This window comes from Rattus norvegicus, chromosome 5 (genome assembly GCF_036323735.1).
Source record: "Rattus norvegicus strain BN/NHsdMcwi chromosome 5, GRCr8, whole genome shotgun sequence".
NCBI classification, from domain to species: Eukaryota; Metazoa; Chordata; class Mammalia; order Rodentia; family Muridae; genus Rattus; species Rattus norvegicus.
In genome coordinates, this window is record NC_086023.1 from 138,875,626 (window position 1) to 138,888,564 (window position 12,939).

At 48.9% G+C, this 12,939-nt stretch overlaps 1 protein-coding gene across 2 annotated transcripts in view; it reads left to right on the forward strand.

Annotated features, from left to right (window-relative positions):
- Positions 1–12,939, forward strand: part of Hivep3 (HIVEP zinc finger 3) — a 402,467-nt gene that overhangs the window by 265,034 nt on the left and 124,494 nt on the right. For both annotated transcript variants that reach the window (XM_017593396.3, XM_017593397.3), the window contains one exon: positions 804–881. The gene's annotated coding sequence lies outside the window, so the exon portion shown is untranslated. The remainder of the gene's footprint in view (positions 1–803; positions 882–12,939) is intronic.

Consider the following 12,939-nt stretch of genomic DNA (forward strand, 5'->3'; position numbering starts at 1 on the left):
TGATCCTGTGAAAGAAGGAGACCCCACACTAGGCTGGGCACAGAAGCCTGGGGTATTGGAACTGAGCCTCCATCTGCCTTCCTTACTAGACTCCATCCCTCTGAGACCCATTATCAGTGGTTAACAGTGTGTTAAGCCATTAGATGTTCTTGTGGATGGATGGATGGATGGATGGATGGATGGATGGATGGATGGATGGATGATGGGAAAAAGAATTTCAATGATGGTGCTCAAGGAGCCACGAAGGATGTTTTCCCAGGAAGAATATGACCTTGAGAATTCCACAGGCAGAAGTCTGGCCTGGGATTAACTGCAGGTCTGGGAAGGAAGGAGACTCTCCCATTTGAGTGGGGAGCTGAGGCTGTGTCCTCTGCCCAGGGAACATAGTCTCGTCCCTGGAGTTACTGTGTGAGGAAGGACCCATAGTCAAGGTTTACTTTGGATGCACATTTTATTTATTTTTTCAAATAATATTAAAATTTATTAATTTTTTCCATCTTTATTAACTTGAGTATTTCTTATTTACATTTCGATTGTTATTCCCCTTCCCAGTTTCCGGGCCAACATCCCCCTAACCCCTTCCCCTCCCCTTCTCAATGGGTGTTCCCCTCCCCATCCTCCCCCCATTACCACCCTCCCCCCAACAATCACCTTCACTGGGGGTTCAGTCTTGGCAGGACCAAGGGCTTCCCCTTCCACTGGTGCTCTTACTAGGATATTCATTGCTACCTATGAGGTTGGAGCCCAGGCTCAGTCCATGGATGCACATTTTAAAGTTTGATCTACTTCTCTGTCCCCAACAGGTCTCCCTCTGACAGCCTTGACGCTCTTGAGAATCTCTGGCCTGCCTTGACCATGACATCCCAGCAAGCTCCTGATAGGTGAGTTCTCCCGGATTCCTCCTGCACATGTTCAGCACAGACCTGTATCAAAAGCCCTAGTCCGTGTTTACAGGTAGGAGGTAGATAGGAGATATGTGACTTTAAAACAAATGCACCCAAATGTCTAGGTGGAGGTCATTAATAACATTTCTACTGCTATCAGTGTGATGAGGAAGGTGTCCTGGAAGGAGAGCCAGGAAGCCCATTCTGACTGAGACTGCCTTCAGCTCTCAGCATAGACCCAGCACACTCCCGCAGAACTCAGCATCAGATTCAGCGAGTGAGCAGCCCAGAATCCATCTGGTCTAGGCCCAGGAGGACTAGGATGGTACCACAGCTATGTCCTGGGGCTCAAGCTCCTACATTGTCCTGCTGGCCTTGCAGCTACAGAAAACTTACACAGGGATGGATGCACACAGTGTATTTGAGCATGCTTGGCAGAACTCGCAGAAGACTCTAGATCCTTTCTCTCAGATCATACTTGAAGAGAGACTCAGATAACTTGCAGCTCCAGGCCTTCCCTGCCATGGCCATTCACCTTGATATCTTCTGTTGGGTGCTGAACTCTGTAATCTGCACAATTCAGTGCTATGTGTTGAAGCACAGAGATGAACAAATCAGTCAGTTGCTGGTTAGGCCTCTCAGAGGACAGCCATGCTAGGCTCCTGTTTGTAAGCACACCATAGCATCAATAATAATGTCAGGCCTTGCTTAGTGTCTCCCCATGAGGTAGATTCCCAGTTGGCCTGGTCACTGGACCACCTTTCCCTCAGTCTCTTCTCCATTTTTGTCCCTGCAGTTCTTTTTGGCAGGAACACTTCTGGGTCAGAAATTTTGACTATGGGTTGGTAACACCATCCCTCCTTTTGAGGCCCTGACTATCTACTGGAAGTGGACTCTTCGAGTTCCCTTTCCCCACTGCTGGGATTTTATCTAAGGTCACCCCGATTGAGTCCCGAGAGTCTCTCATCTCCAAGGTCTCTGGTACTGTCCAGAGGGTCTCCTAACCTCCCACCTTCTGAGGCTGCATATTTCTATTTGTTCTGCTGGCCCCCTAGGCTTCTTTTAAGGGCTCAGTACTAATATTTAGTCCCTGCCCCCCTCCCTGCCCCCGCCCCTTGCCTGTGAGGTCCCCGTGCAGTGAGTGATACCTCACATCTTGAAGCTTTAAGTCCCTTACTTGGCAGAGGCCTAGACACTGTCATGGCTGCCATCCTGTTGTGGAGAAGAGAGAGAAGGCTCTGGGGCAAAAGAGCTGCTCCCAACATTGTCCTGCCCTCCCATGGAGAATAGGGTGATCAGAGTCAACTGAGTGCCCTAGTCACTGGCCACCTGCCTCTTAGATGGTTCCAGAATCAAACAAAGTGTGGTATGAGCGTTCTGTACAGGAACCATCATGGGGCTGGCACTCACATGGTGAGCTTGTCTGGCTCATGCCCCTGCCATGGGTCAAGTAACTGGAAAGACCTGTGGGATTTAGCTCCAAGGAATCATGAGCCATGAACACGTGCATCTCAACAGGAAGTGATGTAATGATCTCAGCTTTCCTTGGCAAAATGCACTCACCAGAACCCCAACCTCAGTGCCAGTGGACACTAGAAGCCAAGCAATAATAAGATGCTGTGTAAACAAAGGAGTGACTGCACTGTGAGAAAGAAACCTGGCACCCAGGAGAAACCAGGCAGACACAGAAGAGAGGCTAAGGGCTGTGGCAGGGAGAAGGCTTGAGGAAGGGAGGAAAGGAGCACGGCATGTGGGTTGGTGCTGCAGGGATGCAGGGAGTAGCAGTTCCGAGGGGCTGTGGGAGGGAGCAGTGGGCTGCCCAGGCAGCAGACTGCACAGTATATTCAGATACATGAAAAGCCAAGCTGTGGGAACCCTCCCACGCACTGGGGCATGTTAACTGGCGGTTCTGGTGACCTGCCCAGCATGGCTTCTGTCACAGAGAGGCTACTGGCTAAGATGTCATCTAGAGAGTCATGGTTGGGCCAGGGCCTGCAGGTTCTGAGGCTCGGTGGAGGACTCCATGCTGAGGACAGCAAGGCAGCCTCAGGAGCAAGAGGCTGGAGAGCTCTTGTGGCGTCCTCATGGGCTTGTGGGCCTAGACTGCCCACAGACTGAAGAGGCCTGGAGACATTACTGTGTCTGTGCCCAGCACATGGAAAGATACATGTGGGCTGGACCCCTGTGCGGTCTGTGCTATGGATTATAGACAGAGGTCCACGATGGGGTGGGTGCCCTAAGGAGACGACCTGAGTCAGTGGTCACCACAGGGATGGTTATAGCAAGAGAAGGCTGAGAAGCAGCCGGGCAGCCAACGCTGTCTAAGGTCTTTGTGTGGATATACTTCCTGGAGTCCTGAGAGACTGAGAGGGCTGGATAAGGGGTGTGTCCAGCCCTCTGTGCCCCATGTCAGCACTTGTCACTTTTTCCTGCAAATGTCCAACAGGCCAGATCACAGGGCCCCACCTGTGAGGGAGGAGAGATCACTCAAAACTGGTTTCTCTCCCAGCATGGGGCTCACGCCTGTAATCACTTCAGCACTAGCGGTGGAGGCGGGAGAGTCAGTGGTTCAAGACTGAGTCTACTGTGACTTCAAGCCCCAGGCTAGATGAGGAGAAAAAGGGGGAGAAAGAGAAAGAGGGAGAGGAGGAGAGAGATAGGAAAGGAGAGAAGGAGAAAAGGAGAGGGGGAGGGAGAAAAGAAGGGATAGAGGGAGGGGGAGGAAGTTAGTTTTCTAAGCAAGTGGTTGTTCCTGGATGATTAAGACACTAGAGAAGGGCTGGGGAGTTAGCTCAGCGGTAGAGCGCTTGCCTAGCAAGCGCAAGGCCCTGGGTTCGGTCCCCAGCTCCGGAAAAAAAAAAGAAAAAAAAGAAAAAAGGAACTAGAGAAGGGGAGGCTTCTTCTTCATTGTGCTCTTGCAAAGATCCTTCCTCCTCCGAGATTCTTGGGGCTGTCCACTGAAAGTCAGAGCGGGGCTTTGGCTCTGAGGCTTCCTAGCTAGGCATCCTTGGCAAATCAACCCACCTTCCGGGCCTCCACTTCCAGCTCCACAGAGCAGGAATAAAAAGCACTTGTGAGAATGAACAGTGTGGGGGTGGGGAGGCTCCACCGCACCGGGCTCAGGGGCTCAGGGCCGCCATTTCCCCACAAAGCAAGGGGTACAGATCTCTGACTTAAACCCACATGTGTGCTTGGCCCTGGAGACAGGCACAACTCAACATTTGTATATTTAACATAAATGTGTAGTTTAGACCCCTCCTAATGTGTTCCATTCTGGTTTCAAAGTAACACATATTTATGAAGAAAATTGGAAACGGCAGAAAAAGTTCATTTTCTTACCTCTCCACAATGTGATTGAAATAGTCAATTTCCTTCCCACATGTTTTTTTTCTTTCTTTCCTTCTTTCTTGCTTTATCTTCCTCTTTGTTCTCTTCCTCTTCTTCCTCCTCCTCCTCCTCCTCCTCCTCCTCCTCCTCCTCCTTTCCTCTTTTTCTTCTTGCTTCTCCTCCCCCTAGGGCCTTTATATGCCACCCTGGTTGACCTCCAACTCACAGAACCTGCCTCTGCCTCCCCAGTGCAAGGATGAAAGTCATGTGCTACTCTGTCCACCCAAATGGTTTCCCCTCTATTACTTGTGACTGAGCTCAGGGCTCTGTCACTGTGTTATAGCACCAGCCATTTTTGATTTTTAGTTTGACGCAGGGTCTTGAAGTCACTCAGTAGCCCAGGCATACTCAAACTTTTGATCTGCCTCAGATTCTGAAGTATTTTGGATTATAGGCCTGTAGCACTGGTCCAGCATCTCCCATCTTCTTTCTAACTGAACAGTGACACATTTTAAATTGTGTGTGTGTGTGTGTGTGTGTGTGTGTGTGTGTGTGTGTGTGTGTGTGTTTGGACTAGAGTCTGTATTCTGTTTTTGAACCAGGTTGGGCTACCAAATCAGGCCACTGGGCAAGGCTGTCTGTCCCTCTGCCCAGGAGAACCAGATGCCACGGCTGCATGGCTCCCCCTTCTGCCCTGGTGGCTGGTTGGAGGCAGCTAACCTTCCGATGTTCTGTGTCCCTGGCAGACACTCAGTAGACACTAATTTTAGGCTGGGGCCTGCTGGCCTTGAGGCCTGCATATAATGGGCACCTTATGTAGACAACTGCCAGCAGCGCAGGAAGAAGTGTCCCACCTTAAAACGTTTCTCCTCACCAGCCAGCCCTCTGCTCTCGGAGAACAAGCCGGCTCCCTGTTCCTTCTCCCACCAGGAAGGGGCTGTTGTTTGCGTTCATGGCCAGCAGACTGCACGGAGGGCAGGCGGCCCACCCAGCACACATGGGAGGCGGCTGCACAAACACAGCCAGGGGCTCTGGTTTGAACAGAAACAACTCAGAGAGATGTCCCGAGAAATACCTGGGGATGCGGCATGTCTGAACTGTCCTTGTGTGTGTGTGTGTATGTGTGTGTGTGTGTGTGTATGTGTGTGTGTGTGTGTGTGTCTGTATGTCTGTGTGTGTGTTTGTATGTGTGTGTGTATGTGTGTGTGTCTATGTCTGTGTCTGTGTGTGTGTCTGTGTGTGTCTGTGTGTGTGTCTGTCTGTATGTGTGTGTATCTGTCTGTGTGTGTGTGTGTGTGTGTGTGTGTGCAGAGCCTTTTAGAGCACTAAAACACTTTGTCATGTTTGTACAAAGCGACAGTGTCACTCGATGCCCTGCTTCTCCTGCTGATGTGTACTCAGCTGTAGAGTTTACTTTTCGCAGATGAGGGGACAGAGACTGAGATGGGAATCACTTTGCTTGGAGTGATGCAGCAAGTCAGTAGTAGCAGGGACTTGGATGTAGCAAGGGTGGGTCTCACACTCCAAGGTTTTCTCCTTTCCAGAACCCTGTAGTTAAGTGGCCGAGCCTGATGTAGCCAGACTCAGCTGGATCCAGCTAGAGTCATAGCCAGCAGCTAGATCTCTTTCCTTCTGTTGGTATGGTTCGTCCAGAGTGGGGACACTTTAAATTATTCCTCACTCCCTTCCTTTTCTCCTTCTTTCCTTTAATCATTTTGGGCTTGGGGTTTGTTTGTTTGTTTGTTTGTTTGTTTGAGACACATAGTTAAGCCAGCTGCCTTGACCCAAGATCCCCCTGCCTCAGCCTTCCTATGTGCTATGATTTCAAGTCTATATCACAAGGTGTCCTCCCTCCTTCCCTCTCTCCTTCCTCCCTCTATTTCTTTCTAGACCAGCAGTTCTCAACCTATGGGTTGCAACCCCTTTGGGGGGGTGTCAAATAACCTTTTTATAGGGGTCACATATCAGATATCCTACACACATCAGATATTTACATTAGGATTCATAATGATAGCAACATTATGGTATAAAGTAGCAGTGGAAATAATTTTATGGTTGGGGTCACCACAACATAAGGGACCGTGTTGAAGGGTTGCAGCATCTGAACAGTCGAGAACAACTGTTCTGGATAATCTTCTGTATCCCAGGCTGACTGCGAACTCACAGCATAGCCAAGGATGTCTGGTCCATCTGTCTGGCCCTCCTGCTTCCATCTGTCCAGGAGCTTGCAGGCACACACCTTTATGCAGTGCTGGGGGTCAAACCAGGGCTTTGTCTTACTAGGCAAGAGCTCTGCCACCTGAGCTGTCCCTTATTTCTACTTTAAAATAATACATTTGGGCTGGGGCATAGCTCAGTGGTTGCGCATTTGTCAAGCATCCATGAGGCTCTGGGTTTTACCCTCGGGTGGGCAGGGGCAGGTTTGTTAAAAATAAATACTTCCCAGCAGGCGATTTCTAAGGTAGAAAGGGCAGTTATGGTAGATTCTTGCTTGAGATCAGATGGAATCTCCCCTTGTCCACGTGAATAAGACCCAAGTGCCTTCGCCTGATATCCACAGTCCACCTGTGAACACACCAGAGCCTGGGCCCCCCAAGCACTTAGCTGTTACCGTGACCCTTAAGAGAGGGGACAGCTTTCCTTTTGTCCTCCTCTTGGTCAGAACGGAACTCCACAAGGCAGAAAAGCCATGGGATACTAGACTTCATGTTCCTGGGGCCTGCACTATGGGGCCTGCACCATGAGAGCCCAAGCTTTAGCCCAGGTTGGGAATCAGGTGAAGCCTGCCCCACAGTGCCAGCTGAGTAAGGAAGGACTGCCTGCTACACTTCCAGGACTGGGTTGCATCAGAAACCCTGACCCTGGGTAGGCTATGGGGGCAGGGCAGATGGAGGCCTTCCCCCCATCCCTATTGCAGTTCCACGATGACAATGCAGCCTGTGTCAGTGGCTCTTTGACCCAAGTCTGAGGCTCTTCAGGAACAATGCATAACAGCACCACAGCTGCTCTGGGGACATTTTCTAGGGACTATTTCCACTGAGTGAGGACGGGACCCTTGCTCCACAACAACCCCTGGCTGCAGCAGCCTCTCGTCCTCTGATGCCCTAGATGCTTTCCTTTGAAAACCTCCTGCTTCCTACTGTTCACTAGCTGAGGGCTCCAGCCTCAGTCTCCTGGTTTACAAAATGGGTCTAGTAATCCCAGCTCTTGGTTATTGTACATCATGGTCACGGGGAATTGTTTTTTAAGTGTCCAACCAGGCGGAAGTCACAGAGTGAAAGTCAACTGTGTTCCTTTGAGGCCTTCCAGCATTTTGAGACCACTCCTAAGAAGAGTTCTGGATGCTCAGTGAGGGTGGTGTTCTCTGGAAAGGGCTGTTTGAGGCATGTTGCCCGTGCATGCCGTCTAACTGCAAATCTTTTCTCTTGTGGCTTGTTCTTAGAGATGCAGCCGAGAGCAAACCTTTTGTAACACCAGACTTATAAAAAACAAACAAACAAACAAACAACAATAACAAAAAGTGGACCTCTGTCATAAGTTCAGTTCTTCATCCAGCCAGCTGTCCAGGGGGAGGTTTTCCTTATATGTGTTCATGTATTTCTCATCCACCTATTTACTCCGAATACTAAGTACAGCAAACTTGCACAGACAGGCCATGCAGGACCCCTTTCCAAGAGGAGCTCAGCATCTAAGCAACAGCTGTGGTTCAGGTGGAATGAGGAGCAGTGACCCAGAGGTAGAGTCATGAGGGAGGGAGCCATCACTGCCTGCAGGTTGACTGGAAAAGGTTCCACCAAGAAGCTGGCTTCCCGTAAGCTGGTTCAAGAGCAGAGAAAAGACCCCTTTGTCCAAAGGAAGAAAAGCAAAGAATAACCCATGATAGGCCTATGGAAGCAAAGAATAACCCACAGTAGACCTATGGAAAGCAAAGAATAACCCATGGTAGGCCTATGGGAGGATTCTAAGTTGGCCTTTACGTATCTTTATCAAAATCCAACAAAAGTTTTTATAAAACCAAGTGCATCTGGGGAAATGATAGATGAACAGCCTGGAGAAATTTGAGGTTGTTAAGACCTAAGTTAGGATTTTACTGTTGTGAACAGACACCATGGCCAAGGCAACTCTCAGAAGCACAACATTTAACTGGGGCTGGCTTACAGGTTCAGAGGTGCAGTCCATTATCATCAAGGTAGGAGCATGGCAGCATCCAGGAAGGCATGGCGCAGGAGGAGCTGAGAGTTCTACATCTTCATCTGAAGGCCATTAGAAGACTGGCTTCCAGGCAGCTAGGGCAAGGGTCTTAAAGCCCACGCCCACAGTGACACGCTACCTCCAACAAGTCTACACTTACTCCAACAAGGACACACCTCCCAATAGTGCTACTCCCTGAGGCAAATACATATAAACCGTGACAATAAGTAAACAGACACGTGACAGGATCAGGGAGCATGGAGTTAGATACCAGTGTGCCGGGGGGCACAACATGGAAAAGTGTGAACTAGAACCTTCCAGGCAGAAAAGTTGGTGACTCCCAACTAGAGCAAGTTTTCTGTAGAGGGCAGGGGAATAAACCTTAGTCCAAGTGATTAAAAACAACATGAGGATACCAAAACAATACTAGTAAGAAAGGCTCGCATCTTCCTTACAGATGATTTAAGTTTAAAACCAAATGTGGAAACTGTGAGGGAGTTTAAAACTCAACAATCAAGGTTAAAGAATGCTAACACTGACAGAATGATCCTGTCTCAGGACCAGCAGCCGATGCCCTCCCATGCAAAGATTCCTGTCAAAGAGGCAAAGACAAACCACTGGCAGAAAAATAGGTGGGGATAAAAAACAAGCCATTCCCAAAGACGAACTGAGGGCAAGAGATACTCTCTACAGAGGTGAGCTGTCTGCGCGCTGGGGAGGGATTTCAAAGACTGAGAGTCCTTGGGGAGGTGAGCAGCAGGAGCATCAAGCAGGTACACTGTGACGGATGGAGGGGACTCTATGCAGGGGAGGCCGAACACTACATATCCACACATTTAAAATGTGCCTGCCTTCAGCTTAGCAACCACTTATAAGGCACCTTAGGGAAATGACTGAGCCCCAGCCTTATGTGTGCACAAGCATGTGTGGGAGGAAATAGTGGAATGTGTTGGTTAAGAACATGGAATGTGAAGTCAGTAGGACCCGGGTTTAGGCCATGTGTCCCTAGAAACCTTAAGTAACATCTCTAAGCATCAGGATGTCCGTCTGTAAAATGAGCATCGTAACAATAGCATGGCCTTCCTACAAAGCTTGAATAGGAACATTCACAGAACTCTTAAGAGATGGCCCAAGGTAAGTGCCGAATAATACGTTACTTTGTTGCCAATAAGAATTGTACTGCTTGAGTAATGAGTAGCATAAGGGGAAGCAACCAAACTGTTCATCAGTAGGGAGCCATTGGCTGATAACTGAAGAAATGGGGCTAAACCTAACCGTGGGACATGAGAAGATACTTTGTTATATTAGCACACATGAACAAGGAGTCAAGAATATAAGAGTTATATCTCACCTCACATGGAAATGTGAGTCTGTACATTCAGAAAGGAAGTCGATTTTTGTGATTCACAGTGGTTAGATCTATAATGTCCCCACATTCACTGAAATAGCAAAATCTAAACATCTCTATAATAGAGCTTTAGTGAGGGCAAAGCTTCTGGTCACTTGTTGTTTTGGTCACTTAATCCCGTGTTAGGCTGTCTCTGTTTAAAATACCGTGTATTACACATGCTCCTGTCTGAGATAGTGAGCCTAATGCATATTTTCTCTGGAGGGCATTGAACAGGAATTTTGTGCTTAGGGACACTAGGCAGCACTTCTATATACCTTTGAGGACCATTCCAAAAATCACCAAGGGGACACAAAAATACGGAGAAGACATCACTAAATGTTTTGCATTGTTTATAGACAAGAAACTGAGAAAGGAAAGCAGAACATCCCCTTGTTCAACCTCACTGGGGGCCATGCAAGTCAGGGGACTTGACACTGTTCCTTCCCTGTTTTGTAGGTGGTGATAAAGGAAGCAGGGAGTGGGTCAATTAGCAAATATGAATTTGTGAGTGGGGATCACCTGGACTTTTAAAGGATTGTTCACCATTTAGGCTGCTGTAACAACAGAAATGTATTACTCATGGCTCTCCTTCAGCCTGGAAGTCTGAGGTTAAAGGCATGGACAGAGGGAAGGGGGCTCCTTTGACCTTTCACAGGGATGCCAATCTGACTCAGAACTCCATTTTCGTGTGTGTGTGTGTGTGTGTGTGTGTGTGTGTGTGTGTGTGTGTGTGTGTATGCGCACACACGCGCTCACTTGTGCACACATACACATGTTCTGGTGTACATGTGGTGTACAGAAGACAACTTCCAGGAGCCTCCCTTTCTGCCATGTGGATCCCAGGAATTAAACTCAGTACATCAGGCCTGGTGACAAGTGCCCTTCCCCACGGAGTCACCTCCCTGGTGCAGCGTAAGCACTTTGGAGGGACCCAAACATTCAGACCTTGGCAGATGGCCGGTGTATGGCAATTATCTGAGAGCCAGGACTCTGTCCTTCTGTGTATCACACTTGAACTTTTTATAGTGGACACGTTTGACACAACACTCAAAGCAACAAAGCTATTTTTATTTTGGGAAGAAACTTGTCATTGACGACATTCAGTTCTCAAGACAAAAATCAAAGCTCATAATGTGTTGGTTTTTTTTTAAGAAGACATTTTTACATATTGCTTACATTATACCACAGACTTCTAAGCCCTCTATGTATTTATTTACTTATTTTTAATTATGTTTGATTGTATTGTCCAGTCTGGCTTTAAATTCTTGTTCTCTGCCCACAAGAAGTTGGCCCTAAACGTGTTTATCACCGCACTCTGCTGCTCTCCACACGTGCTCACCCAAAGCTCCTTGAGACAGGTTGTATTATCATCCCTATAAGGGAGAAAGAAAGCAGGATGAAAAAATGTCGCAAACAGTGTGTGCACAAGATCACAGGCTGTCACAGGCTGAACCCGGGATGTGGGCACTCTACATCTGAACTTGGTCCTGGATACAGAATCCAAATTTCTGTTGAACACTTGAGAAATACCTGTGCAGTCCCTAGCCTGGTCCTGAGCTCTTGAGAAGCCCAGGAGAATATGACCAGCTACTATTGCATTAGACATTTCCAGCCTGGGTCAAGGATGTCAAGAGCACATCAGGCACTGGGGGCCCAGAGAAAGGAAAACCTAGCAAAATCTAAGGACTTAGAGGTGTCAATACATAGCATTCAGTGGCTCCCTTTCTTCCTCATTGTCTACAGCTCACTGTCAGCCTGGGCAGCCCAGCCCAGCCACACAGAGCCTTTCTCATGCTCCCCTGAACACTGACCCTCTCTTTCCTGAACCTCTGTGGACTTTACATCTCCAACCACCTGTTGCCCCCATGATTCTGTGGGCGGTGTCTTTGTAACACAGCCCCCAGTACACTTTGCACCCATAATAGCATGTTGATGGATATGATGAACCAAAAGAAGAGGCAAAAGCTCTACGTGTCCCCTAAACCTAGCTAAGCTATAGCGAACTGGCTGCTGGAGTGGCAGACTCTCCCAGGACTCCGAGCGCTGGGCTGACTGGCTGGGAGCCTCTGTGACCACAGGATCTGAGGCAGCTGACAGCTGCAAGACCAACATGTGCCTGGGTGGTGTTCCTGTGGCTTCTAAAATCCCCACCCAATGGAAGAGACTGAGAAAGGGCCCTTCAGCTTCTCACGCTTCCAGGGGAATGCATGGGGTTGGGTTTGGCCCGGCCAGGGACATCTTTTCTGAAATAGCTTCATGCATATTCAACAGCTTCTTGAAATATCCAGGTGACTATTTTAAGCAGTTTCTACTCAGATGCCCACACCTAATGGTGGGCCACGGAAACCAGGGAGAAGCCAGGAGTACGAGGACAGTGTCAGAAGCTGCCAGTGGTTCCAACCTTATCCCACCCTTTGGAGCATGCTCCCTCTTGGGGACTCTCACAAATGAAACTGAATGCCACAGTTGCTGTGGCAACACCCGGGAGGTTTCCCATCTGTTGACCTTACCCATCCATGTCGCAACCCAAATGCTCTAGGTCTTAAGATACAACCTCTACCATCCCTCAGTTTCCCATGGTGCTCTTCCCCTCATGGTTTGCTCATGTTAGAGCAGATACCCTGTAGAGTTGAAGAGAAGTATGGTCAAATAAAGGGAACGGACCCAACCTAGTGGCAGGGGCTTGTGGTCACCTAGACATCCCAGCTGGAGGGTTAAGGGGAGAACAGTTCTACCGAGGAAGCCTCACGATGGGCCTCACATGTGGTCAGCCCCGGATCACTGTGGCAGCAGAGATTCATGTGTGCCAAGCTCTCTGGGGACACAGTGTGTTGGGGCAGATGTTCCCCACCCAGGTCATTCCAATGGTTCCTTGTCATAAAAAAATGACTGGAAGGAAACAGGGTGGCAGGAGAGCTTCAGGTTGAGAGGCAGGATTCTTATGAGCTGAGGGTCCATCCCACCATTTCAGGAGGGAGAGACCAAGAGTATCAATAAGTTAATGAAAGAGGCAATGGGAAGCCTGGGCCACAGCAGGAGGGCTGGGAAGGTCCACTGCTTGCTGTGTCTGACTTCTGACTTCTAGTTCACTCTGCTTTGCCACTGTCACCCAGAAAACTCTCCACTCTGCCTAGGTAGGACACCTGA